This window comes from Chiloscyllium punctatum, chromosome 16 (genome assembly GCF_047496795.1).
Source record: "Chiloscyllium punctatum isolate Juve2018m chromosome 16, sChiPun1.3, whole genome shotgun sequence".
Lineage (NCBI taxonomy): Eukaryota > Metazoa > Chordata > Chondrichthyes > Orectolobiformes > Hemiscylliidae > Chiloscyllium > Chiloscyllium punctatum.
Genome location: NC_092754.1, coordinates 78,548,018 through 78,561,162, shown reverse-complemented (window position 1 = coordinate 78,561,162; position 13,145 = coordinate 78,548,018).

Sequence of the window (13,145 nt, the reverse complement as noted above, 5' to 3'; positions counted from 1 at the left end):
CATTGTTACACACCCAGGGAAGAGCAGACTGACCCCACTCTGTCAATGTAACACACCCAGGGAAGAGCAGACTGACCCCACCCTGTCAATGTAACACACCCAGGGAAGAGCAGACTGACCCCACTCTGTCAATGTAACACGCCCAGGGAAGAGCAGACTGAACCCACCCTGTCAATGTAACACACCCAGGGAAGAGCAGACTGACCCCACCCTGTCAATGTAACACACCCTGGGAAGAGCAGACACACCCCACTCTGTCAATGTAACATACTCAGGGAATAGCAGTCTGACCCCACCCTGTCAATGTATCACACCCAGGGAAGAGCAGACTGACCTCACTCTTTCAATGTCACACACCCTGGGAAGAGCAGACTGACCCCCACTCTTGCAATGTAACAAACCCTGGGAGAACAGACTGACCCCACTCTGTCAATGTAACACACCCAGGGAAGAGCAGACTGAACCCACTCAATCAATGTAACACACCCAGGGAAGAACAGACTGACCCCACTCTGTCAATGTAATACACCCAGAGAAGAACAGACTGACCCCACTCAGTCAATGTAACACACCCAGGGAAGAGCAGACTGACCCCACTCTGTCAATGTAACACACCCAGGGAAGAACAGACTGACTCCACTCTGTCAATGTAACCCCCCCAGGGAAGAGCAGACTGACCCCACTCTGTCAATGTAACCCACCCATAAAAGAGCAGACTGACCCCACCCTGTCAATGTTACACGCCCTGGGAAGAGCAGACTGACCACACTCTGTCAATTTTACCCACCCAGGGAAGAGCAGATTGACCCCACTCTGTCAATGTGACACGCCCTGGGAAGAGCAGACTGACCTCACTCTGTCAATGTAAGACACCCAGGGAAGAACAGACTGACCCCACTCTGTCAATGTAACAAACCCTGGGAGAACAGACTGACCCCACTCTTTCAATGTAACACACCCAGGGAAGAGCAGACTGACACCACTCTGTCAATGTAACACACCCAGGGAAGAGCAGACTGACCCCACTCTGTCAATGTAACACACCCAGGGAAGAGCTGACTGACCCCACTCTGTCAATGTAACACACCCAGGGAAGAGCAGACTGACCCCACTCTGTCAATGTAACACAGCCAGGGAAGAGCAGACTGACCCCTCTCTGTCAATGTAACACACCCAGGGAAGAACAGACTGACCCCACTGTGTCAATGTAACAAACTTGGGGAAGAGCAGACTGACCCCAATCTGTCAATGTAACACACCCAGGGAAGAGAAGACTGACCCCACTCTGTCAATGTAACACAATCAGGGAAGATCAGACTGACCCCACTCTGTCAATGTAACACACCCAGGGATGAGCAGACTGACCCCACTCTGTCAATGTAACCCACCCATAAAAGAGCAGACTTTCCCCACTCTGTCAATGTGACACGCCCTGGGAAGAGCACGCTGACCCAACCCTGTCAATGTAACACACCCTGGGAAGAGCAGACTGACCAATCTCTGTCAATGTAACAAACCCAGGGAAGAGCAGTCTGACCCCACTCTGTCAATGTATCACACCCAGGGGAGAGCAGACTGAACCAACCCTGTCAATGTAACTCACCCAGGGAAGAGCAGACTGACCTCACTCTGTCAATGTAACACACCCAGGAAAGAGCAGACTGACCCCATTCTGTCAATGTAACACACACAGGGAAGAGCAGACTGACCCCACTCTGTCAATGTAACTCACCCAGGGAAGAGAAGATTGCCCCCCCTTTGTCAATGTAACACACCCAAAGGAGACCAGACTGACCCCTCTATCTCAATGTAACTCACCTAGGGAAGAGCAGACTGACCCCACTCTGTCAATGTAACACACCCAGGGAACAGCAGACTGTCCCCACTCTGTCAAAGTAACACACTCGGGGAAGTGCAGACTGACCCCCCTCTGTCAATGTAACACACCCAGGGAAGAGCAGACTGACCCCACCCTGTCAATGTAACACAACCAGGGAAGAGCAGACTGACCCCACTCTGTCAATGTAACACACCCAGGGAAGAGCAGACTGACCCCACCCTGTCAATGTAACAAACCCTGGAAAGAGCAGACACACCCGACTCTGTCAATGTAACATACTCAGGGAATAGCAGTCTGACCCCACTCTGTCAATGTATCACACCCAGGGGAGAGCAGACTGAACCAACCCTGTCAATGTAACTCACCCAGGGAAGAGCAGACTGACCTCACTCTGTCAATGTCACACACCCTGGGAAGAGCAGACTGACCCCCACTCTGTCAATGTAACACACACAGGGAAGTGCACACTGACCCCACTCTGTCATTGTAACACAGCAAGGGAAGAGCAGACTGACCCCACTCTTGCAATGTAACAAACCCTGGGAGAACAGACTGACCCCACTCAATCAATGTAACACACCCAGGGAAAAACAGACTGACCCCACTCTGTCAATGTAATACACCCAGGGAAGAACAGACTGACCCCACTCAGTCAATGTAACACACCCAGGGAAGAGCAGACTGACCCCACTCTGTCAATGTAACACACCCAGGGAAGAACAGACTGACTCCACTCTGTCAACGTAACCCCCCCAGGGAAGAGCAGACTGACACCACTCTGTCAATGTAACACACCCAGGGAATAGCAGACATACCCAACTCTGTCAATGTAACCCACCCATAAAAGAGCAGACTGGCCCCACTCTGTCAATGTGACACGCCCTGGGAAGAGCAGACTGACCACACTCTGTCAATGTTAGCCACCCAGGGAAGAGCAGATTGACCCCACTCTGTCAATGTGACACGCTCTGGGAAGAGCAGACTGACCTCACTCTGTCAATGTAACACACCCAGGGAAGAGCAGACTAACCCCACTCTGTCAATGTAACACACCCAGGGAAAGGCAAACGGACCCTGTTCTGTCAATGTAACGCACCCAGGAAGAGCAGACTGACCCCACTCTGTCAGGATAACACACCCAGGGAAGAGCAGACTGACCCCACTCTGTCAATGTAACACACCCAGGGAAGAGCAGACTGACCCCACTCTGTCAATGTAAGACACACAGGGAAGAGTAGACTGACCCCACTCTGTCAATGTAACACACCCAGGGAAGAGCAGACTCACCCCACTCTGTCAATGTAAAACACCCAGGGAAGAGCAGACTGACCCCTTTCTGTCAACGTTACACACCCAGGGAAGATCAGACTGACCCAACTCTGTCAATGTAACACATTCTGGGAAGAGCAGACTGACCCCACTCTGTCAATGCAACACACCCAGGGAAGAGCAGACTGACCCCACTCTATCATTGTTACAGACCCAGGGAAGAGCAGACTGACCTCACTCTGTCAATGTAACACACCCAGGGAAGAGCAGACTGACCCCACTCTGTTAATGTAACACACCCAGGGAAGAGCAGACTGACCCCACTCTGTCATTGTAACACACCCAGGGAAGAGCAGACTGACCTCACTCTGTCAATGTAACACACCCAGGGAAGAGCAGACTAACCCCACTCTGTCAATGTAACACACCCAGCGAAAGGCAGACGGACCCTGTTCTGTCAATGTAACACACCCAGGGAAGAGCATACTGACCCCACTCTGTCAGTATAACACACACAGGGAAGAGCAGACTGACCCCACTCTGTCAATGTAACACACCCAGGGAAGAGCAGACTGACCCCACTCTGTCAAAGTAACACACTCAGGGAAGAGCAGACTGTCCCCACTCTGTCAAAGGAACACACTCAGGGAAGAGCAGACTGACCCCACTCTGTCATTGTAACACACCCAGGGAAGAGCAGACTGACCTCATTCTGTCAATGTAACACACCCAGGGAAGAGCAGACTAACCCCACTCTGTCAATGTAACACACCCAGGAAAAGGCAGACGGACCCTGTTCTGTCAATGTAACGCACCCAGGGAAGAGCAGACTGACCCCACTCTGTCAGGATAACACACCCAGGGAAGAGCAGACTGACCCCACTCTGTCAATGTAACACACCCAGGGAAGAGCAGACTGACCCCACTCTGTCAATGTAAGACACACAGGGAAGGGTAGACTGACCCCACTCTGTCAATGTAACACACCCAGGGAAGAGCAGACTCACCCCATTCTGTCAATGTAAAACACCGAGGGAAGAGCAGACTGACCCCTTTCTGTCAACGTTACACACCCAGGGAAGATCAGACTGACACAACTCTGTCAATGTAACACATTCTGGGAAGAGCAGACTGACCCCACTCTGTCAATGCAACACACCCAGGGAAGAGCAGACTGACCCCACTCTATCATTGTAACACACCCAGGGAAGAGCAGACTGACCTCACTCTGTCAATGTAACACACCCAGGGAAGAGCAGACTGACCCCATTCTGTCAATGTAACACACACAGGGAAGAGCAGACTGACCCCACTCTGTCAATGTAACTCACCCAGGGAAGAGAAGATTGCCCCCCCTTTGTCAATGTAACACACCCAGGGGAGACCAGACTGACCCCTCTATCTCAATGTAACTCACCTAGGGAAGAGCAGACTGACCCCACTCTGTCAAAGTAACACACTCAGGGAAGAGCAGACTGTCCCCACTCTGTCAAAGTAACACACTCAGGGAAGAGCAGACTGACCTCACTCTGTCAATGTAACACACCCAGGGAACAGCAGACTGTCCCCACTCTGTCAATGTATCACACCCAGGGGAGAGCAGACTGAACCAACCCTGTCAATGTAACTCACCCAGGGAAGAGCAGACTGACCTCACTCTGTCAATGTCACACACCCTGGGAAGAGCAGACTGACCCCCACTCTGTCAATGTAACACACACAGGGAAGTGCACACTGACCCCACTCTGTCATTGTAACACAGCAAGGGAAGAGCAGACTGACCCCACTCTTGCAATGTAACAAACCCTGGGAGAACAGACTGACCCCACTCTGTCAATGTAACACACCCAGGGAAGAGCAGACTGAACCCACTCAATCAATGTAACACACCCAGGGAAGAACAGACTGACCCCACTCTTTCAATGTAATACACCCAGGGAAGAGCAGACTGACACCACTCTGTCAATGTAACACACCCAGGGAAGAACAGACTGACTCCACTCTGTCAACGTAACCCCCCCAGGGAAGAGCAGACTGACCCCACTCTGTTAATGTAACACACCCAGGGAATAGCAGACATACCCAACTCTGTCAAAGTAACCCACCCATAAAAGAGCAGACTGGCCCCACTCTGTCAATGTGACACGCCCTGGGAAGAGCAGACTGACCACACTCTGTCAATGTTACCCACCCAGGGAAGAGCAGATTGACCCCACTCTGTCAATGTGACACGCCCTGGGAAGAGCAGACTGAACTCACTCTGTCAATGTAACACACCCAGGGAAGAGCAGACTAACCCCACTCTGTCAAAGTAATACATCCAGGGAAAGGCAGACGGACCCTGTTCTGTCAATGTAACGCACCCAGAGAAGAGCAGACTGACCCCACTCTGTCAGGATAACACACCCAGGGAAGAGCAGACTGACCCCACTCTGTCAATGTAACACACCCAGGGAAGAGCAGACTGACCCCATTCTGTCAATGTAACACACCCAGGGAAGAGCAGACTCACCCCACTCTGTCAATGTAAAACACCCAGGGAAGAGCAGACTGACCCCTTTCTGTCAACGTTACACACCCAGGGAAGATCAGACTGACCCAACTCTGTCAATGTAACACATTCTGGGAAGAGCAGACTGACCCCACTCTGTCAATGCAACACACCCAGGGAAGAGCAGACTGACCCCACTCTATCATTGTTACACACCCAGGGAAGAGCAGACTGACCCCACTCTGTCAATGTAACACACCCAGGGAAGAGCAGACTGACCCCATTCTGTCAATGTAACACACACAGGGAAGAGCAGACTGACCCCACTCTGTCAATGTAACTCACCCAGGGAAGAGAAGATTGCCCCCCCTTTGTCAATGTAACACACCCAGGGGAGACCAGAGTGACCCCTCTATCTCAATGTAACTCACCTAGGGAAGAGCAGACTGACCCCACTCTGTCAAAGTAACACACTCAGGGAAGAGCAGACTGTCCCCACTCAGTCAAAGAAACACACTCAGGGAAGAGCAGACTGACCTCACTCTGTCAATGTAACACACCCAGGGAACAGCAGACTGTCCCCACTCTGTCAAAGAAACACACTCGGGGAAGTGCAGACTGACCCCACTCTGTCAATGTAACACACCCAGGGAGGAGCAGACTGACCCCACCCTGTCAATGTAACACACCCAGGGAAGAGCAGACTGACTCCACTCTGTCAATGTAACACGCCCAAGGAAGAGCAGACTGAACCCACCCTGTCAATGTAACACACCCAGGGAAGAGCAGACTGACCCCACCCTGTCAATGTAACACACCCTGGGAAGAGCAGACACACCCCACTCTGTCAATGTAACATACTCAGGGAATAGCAGTCTGACCCCACCCTGTCAATGTATCACACCCAGGGAAGAGCAGACTGACCTCACTCTGTCAATGTCACACACCCTGGGAAGAGCAGACTGACCCCCACTCTTGCAATGTAACAAACCCTGGGAGAACAGACTGACCCCACTCTGTCAATGTAACACACCCAGGGAAGAGCAGACTGAACCCACTCAATCAATGTAACACACCCAGGGAAGAACAGACTGACCCCACTCTGTCAATGTAATACACCCAGAGAAGAACAGACTGACCCCACTCAGTCAATGTAACACACCCAGGGAAGAGCAGACTGGCCCCACCCTGTCAATGTAACACACCCAGGGAAGAACAGACTGACTCCACTCTGTCAATGTAACCCCCCCAGGGAAGAGCAGACTGACCCCACTCTGTCAATGTAACACACCCAGGGAATAGCAGACTTACCCAACTCTGTCAATGTAACCCACCCATAAAAGAGCAGACTGACCCCACCCTGTCAATGTAACACGCCCTGGGAAGAGCAGACTGACCACACTCTGTCAATGTAACACACCCAGGGAACAGCAGACTGTCCCCACTCTGTCAAAGAAACACACTCGGGGAAGTGCAGACTGACCTCACTCTGTGAATGTAAGACACCCAGGGAAGAACAGACTGACCCCACTCTGTCAATGTAACAAACCCTGGGAGAACAGACTGACCCCACTCTTTCAATGTAACACACCCAGGGAAGAGCAGACTGACGCCACTCTGTCAATGAAACACACCCAGGGAAGAGCAGACTGACCCCACTCTGTCAATGTAACACACCCAGGGAAGAGCTGACTGACCCCACTCTGTCAATGTAACACACCCAGGGAAGAGCAGACTGACCCCACTCTGTCAATGTAACACAGCCAGGGAAGAGCAGACTGACCCCTCTCTGTCAATGTAACACACCCAGGGAAGAACAGACTGACCCCACTGTGTCAATGTAACAAACTTGGGGAAGAGCAGACTGACCCCAATCTGTCAATGTAACACACCCAGGGAAGAGAAGACTGACCCCAATCTGTCAATGTAACACACCCAGGGAAGATCAGACTGACCCCACTCTGTCAATGTAACACACCCAGGGATGAGCAGACTGACCCCACTCTGTCAATGTAACCCACCCATAAAAGAGCAGACTTTCCCCACTCTGTCAATGTGACACGCCCTGGGAAGAGCAGACTGACCAATCTCTGTCAATTTAACAAACCCAGGGAAGAGCAGTCTGACCCCACTCTGTCAATGTATCACACCCAGGGGAGAGCAGACTGAACCAACCCTGTCAATGTAACTCACCCAGGGAAGAGCAGACTGACCTCACTCTGTCAATGTAACACACCCAGGAAAGAGCAGAATGACCCCATTCTGTCAATGTAACACACACAGGGAAGAGCAGACTGACCCCACTCTGTCAATGTAACTCACCCAGGGAAGAGAAGATTGCCCCCCCTTTGTCAATGTAACACACCCAAGGGAGACCAGACTGACCCCTCTATCTCAATGTAACTCACCTAGGGAAGAGCAGACTGACCCCACTCTGTCAAAGTAACACACTCAGGGAAGAGCAGACTGTCCCCACTCTGTCAAAGTAACACACTCGGGGAAGTGCAGACTGACCCCCCTCTGTCAATGTAACACACCCAGGGAAGAGCAGACTGACCCCACCCTGTCAATGTAACACAACCAGGGAAGAGCAGACTGACCCCACTCTGTCAATGTAACACACCCAGGGAAGAGCAGACTGACCCCACCCTGTCAATGTAACAAACCCTGGAAAGAGCAGACACACCCCACTCTGTCAATGTAACATACTCAGGGAATAGCAGTCTGACCCCACTCTGTCAATGTATCACACCCAGGGGAGAGCAGACTGAACCAACCCTGTCAATGTAACTCACCCAGGGAAGAGCAGACTGACCTCACTCTGTCAATGTCACACACCCTGGGAAGAGCAGACTGACCCCCACTCTGTCAATGTAACACACACAGGGAAGTGCACACTGACCCCACTCTGACATTGTAACACAGCAAGGGAAGAGCAGACTGACCCCACTCTTGCAATGTAACAAACCCTGGGAGAACAGACTGACCCCACTCAATCAATGTAACACACCCAGGGAAAAACAGACTGACCCCACTCTGTCAATGTAATACACCCAGGGAAGAACAGACTGACCCCACTCAGTCAATGTAACACACCCAGGGAAGAGCAGACTGACCCCACTCTGTCAATGTAACACACCCAGGGAAGAACAGACTGACTCCACTCTGTCAACGTAACCCCCCCAGGGAAGAGCAGACTGACACCACTCTGTCAATGTAACACACCCAGGGAATAGCAGACATACCCAACTCTGTCAATGTAACCCACCCATAAAAGAGCAGACTGGCCCCACTCTGTCAATGTGACACGCCCTGGGAAGAGCAGACTGACCACACTCTGTCAATGTTACCCACCCAGGGAAGAGCAGATTGACCCCACTCTGTCAATGTGACACGCCCTGGGAAGAGCAGACTGACCTCACTCTGTCAATGTAACACACCCAGGGAAGAGCAGACTAACCCCACTCTGTCAATGTAACACACCCAGGGAAAGGCAGACGGACCCTGTTCTGTCAATGTAACGCACCCAGGGAAGAGCAGACTGACCCCACTCTGTCAGGATAACACACCCAGGGAAGAGCAGACTGACCCCACTCTGTCAATGTAACACACCCAGGGAAGAGCAGACTGACCCCACTCTGTCAATGTAAGACACACAGGGAAGAGTAGACTGACCCCACTCTGTCAATGTAACACACCGAGGGAAGAGCAGACTCACCCCACTCTGTCAATGTAAAACACCCAGGGAAGAGCAGACTGACCCCTTTCTGTCAACGTTACACACCCAGGGAAGATCAGACTGACCCAACTCTGTCAATGTAACACATTCTGGGAAGAGCAGACTGACCCCACTCTGTCAATGCAACACACCCAGGGAAGAGCAGACTGACCCCACTCTATCATTGTTACAGACCCAGGGAAGAGCAGACTGACCTCACTCTGTCAATGTAACACACCCAGGGAAGAGCAGACTGACCCCATTCTGTCAATGTAACACACACAGGGAAGAGCAGACTGACCCCACTCTGTCAATGTAACTCACCCAGGGAAGAGATTAGATTGCCCCCCCTTTGTCAATGTAACACACCCAGGGGAGACCAGAGTGACCCCTCTATCTCAATGTAACTCACCTAGGGAAGAGCAGACTTACCCCACTCTGTCAAAGTAACACACTCAGGAAAGAGCAGACTGACCCCACTCTGTCAATGGAACACACCCAGGGAAGAGCAGACTGACCCCACTCTGTCAATGTAACACACCCTGGGAAGAGCAGACTGACCAAACTCTGTCAATGTAACAAACCCAGGGAAGAGCAGACTGACCTCACTCTGTCAATGTAACACACCCAGAGAAGAGCTGAATGACCTCTTCTGCAAAGTTACTCACACAGTGAACTGCAGACTTACCCCACTCTGTCAATGTAACCCACCCAGTGAAGTGCACATTGACCCCACTCTGTCATTGTAACACACCCAGGGAAGAGCAGACTGACCCCACTCTGTCAATGTAACACACAATGGGAGAACAGACTGACCCCACTCTGTCAATGTAACACACCCAGGGAAGAGCAGACAGATACCACTCTGTCAATGTATCACACCCAGGGGAGAGCAGACTGAACCAACCCTGTCAATGTATCTCACCCAGGGAAGAGCAGACTGACCTCACTCTGTCAATGTCACACACCCTGGGAAGAGCAGACTGACCCCCACTCTGTCAATGTAACACACACAGGGAAGTGCACACTGACCCCACTCTGTCATTGTAACACAGCAAGGGAAGAGCAGACTGACCCCACTCTTGCAATGTAACAAACCCTGGGAGAACAGACTGACCCCACTCTGTCAATGTAACACACCCAGGGAAGAGCAGACTGAACCCACTCAATCAATGTAACACACCCAGGGAAGAACAGACTGACCCCACTCTTTCAATGTAATACACCCAGGGAAGAGCAGACTGACCCCACTCTGTTAATGTAACACACCCAGGGAATAGCAGACTGACCCCACTCTGTCAACGTAACCCCCCCAGGGAAGAGCAGACTGACCCCACTCTGTTAATGTAACACACCCAGGGAATACCAGACATACCCAACTCTGTCAAAGTAACCCACCCATAAAAGAGCAGACTGGCCCCACTCTGTCAATGTGACACGCCCTGGGAAGAGCAGACTGACCACACTCTGTCAATGTGACACGCCCTGGGAAGAGCAGACTGACCTCACTCTGTCAATGTAACACACCCAGGGAAGAGCAGACTAACCCCACTCTGTCAAAGTAACACACCCAGGGAAAGGCAGACGGACCCTGTTCTGTCAATGTAACGCACCCAGGGAAGAGCAGACTGACCCCACTCTGTCAGGATAACGCACCCAGGGAAGAGCAGACTGACCCCACTCTGTCAATGTAACTCACCCAGGGAAGAGAAGATTGCCCCCCCTTTGTCAATGTAACACACCCAGGGGAGACCAGAGTGACCCCTCTATCTCAATGTAACTCACCTAGGGAAGAGCAGACTGACCCCACTCTGTCAAAGTAACACACTCAGGGAAGAGCAGACTGTCCCCACTCAGTCAAAGTAACACACTCAGGGAAGAGCAGACTGACCTCACTCTGTCAATGTAACACACCCAGGGAACAGCAGACTGTCCCCACTCTGTCAAAGAAACACACTCGGGGAAGTGCAGACTGACCCCACTCTGTCAATGTAACACACCCAGGGAAGAGCAGACTGACCCCACCCTGTCAATGTAATACACCCAGGGAAGAGCAGACTGACCCCACTCTGTCAATGTAACACGCCCAGGGAAGGGCAGACTGAACCCACCCTGTCAATGTAACACACCCAGGGAAGAGCAGACTGACCCCACCCTGTCAATGTAACACACCCTGGGAAGAGCAGACACACCCCACTCTGTCAATGTAACATACTCAGGGAATAGCAGTCTGACCCCACCCTGTCAATGTATCACACCCAGGGAAGAGCAGACTGACCTCACTCTGTCAATGTCACACACCCTGGGAAGAGCAGACTGACCCCGACTCTTGCAATGTAACAAACCCTGGGAGAACAGACTGACCCCACTCTGTCAATGTAACACACCCAGGGAAGAGCAGACTGAACCCACTCAATCAATGTAACACACCCAGGGAAGAACAGACTGACCCCACACTGTCAATGTAATACACCCAGAGAAGAACAGACTGACCCCACTCAGTCAATGTAACACACCCAGGGAAGAGCAGACTGACCCCACTCTGTCAATGTAACACACCCAGGGAAGAACAGACTGACTCCACTCTGTCAATGTAACCCCCCCAGGGAAGAGCAGACTGACCCCACTCTGTCAATGTAACACACCCAGGGAATAGCAGACTTACCCAACTCTGTCAATGTAACCCACCCATAAAAGAGCAGACTGACCCCACCCTGTCAATGTAACACGCCCTGGGAAGAGCAGACTGACCACACTCTGTCAATTTTACCCACCCAGGGAAGAGCAGATTGACCCCACTCTGTCAATGTGACACGCCCTGGGAAGAGCAGACTGACCTCACTCTGTCAATGTAAGACACCCAGGGAAGAACAGACTGACCCCACTCTGTCAATGTATCACACCCAGGGGAGAGCAGACTGACACCACTCTTTCAATGTAACACACCCAGGGAAGAGCAGACTGACACCACTCTGTCAATGTAACACACCCAGGGAAGAGCAGACTGACCCCACTCTGTCAATGTAACACACACAGGGAAGAGCAGACTGACCCCACTCTGTCAATGTAACTCACCCAGGGAAGGGCAGACTGACCCCACCCTGTCAATGTAACAAACCCTGGAAAGAGCAGACACACCCCACTCTGTCAATGTAACATACTCAGGGAAAAGCAGTCTGACCCCACTCTGTCAATGTATCACACCCAGGGGAGAGCAGACTGAACCAACCCTGTCAATGTAACTCACCCAGGGAAGAGCAGACTGACCTCACTCTGTCAATGTCACACACCCTGGGAAGTGCAGACTGACCCCCACTCTGTCAATGTAAAACACACAGGGAAGTGCACACTGACCCCACTCTGTCATTGTAACACAGCAAGGGAAGAGCAGACTGACCCCACTCTTGCAATGTAACAAACCCTGGGAGAACAGACTGACCCCACTCAATCAATGTAACACACCCAGGGAAAAACAGACTGACCCCACTCTGTCAATGTAATACACCCAGGGAAGAACAGACTGACCCCACTCAGTCAATGTAACACACCCAGGGAAGAGCAGACTGACCCCACTCTGTCAATGTAACACACCCAGGGAAGAACAGACTGACTCCACTCTGTCAACGTAACCCCCCCAGGGAAGAGCAGACTGACCCCACTCTGTCAATGTAACACACCCAGGGAATACCAGACATACCCAACTCTGTCAATGTAACCCACCCATAAAAGAGCAGACTGGCCCCACTCTGTCAATGTGACACGCCCTGGGAAGAGCAGACTGACCACACTCTGTCAATGTTAGCCACCCAGGGATGAGCAGATTGACC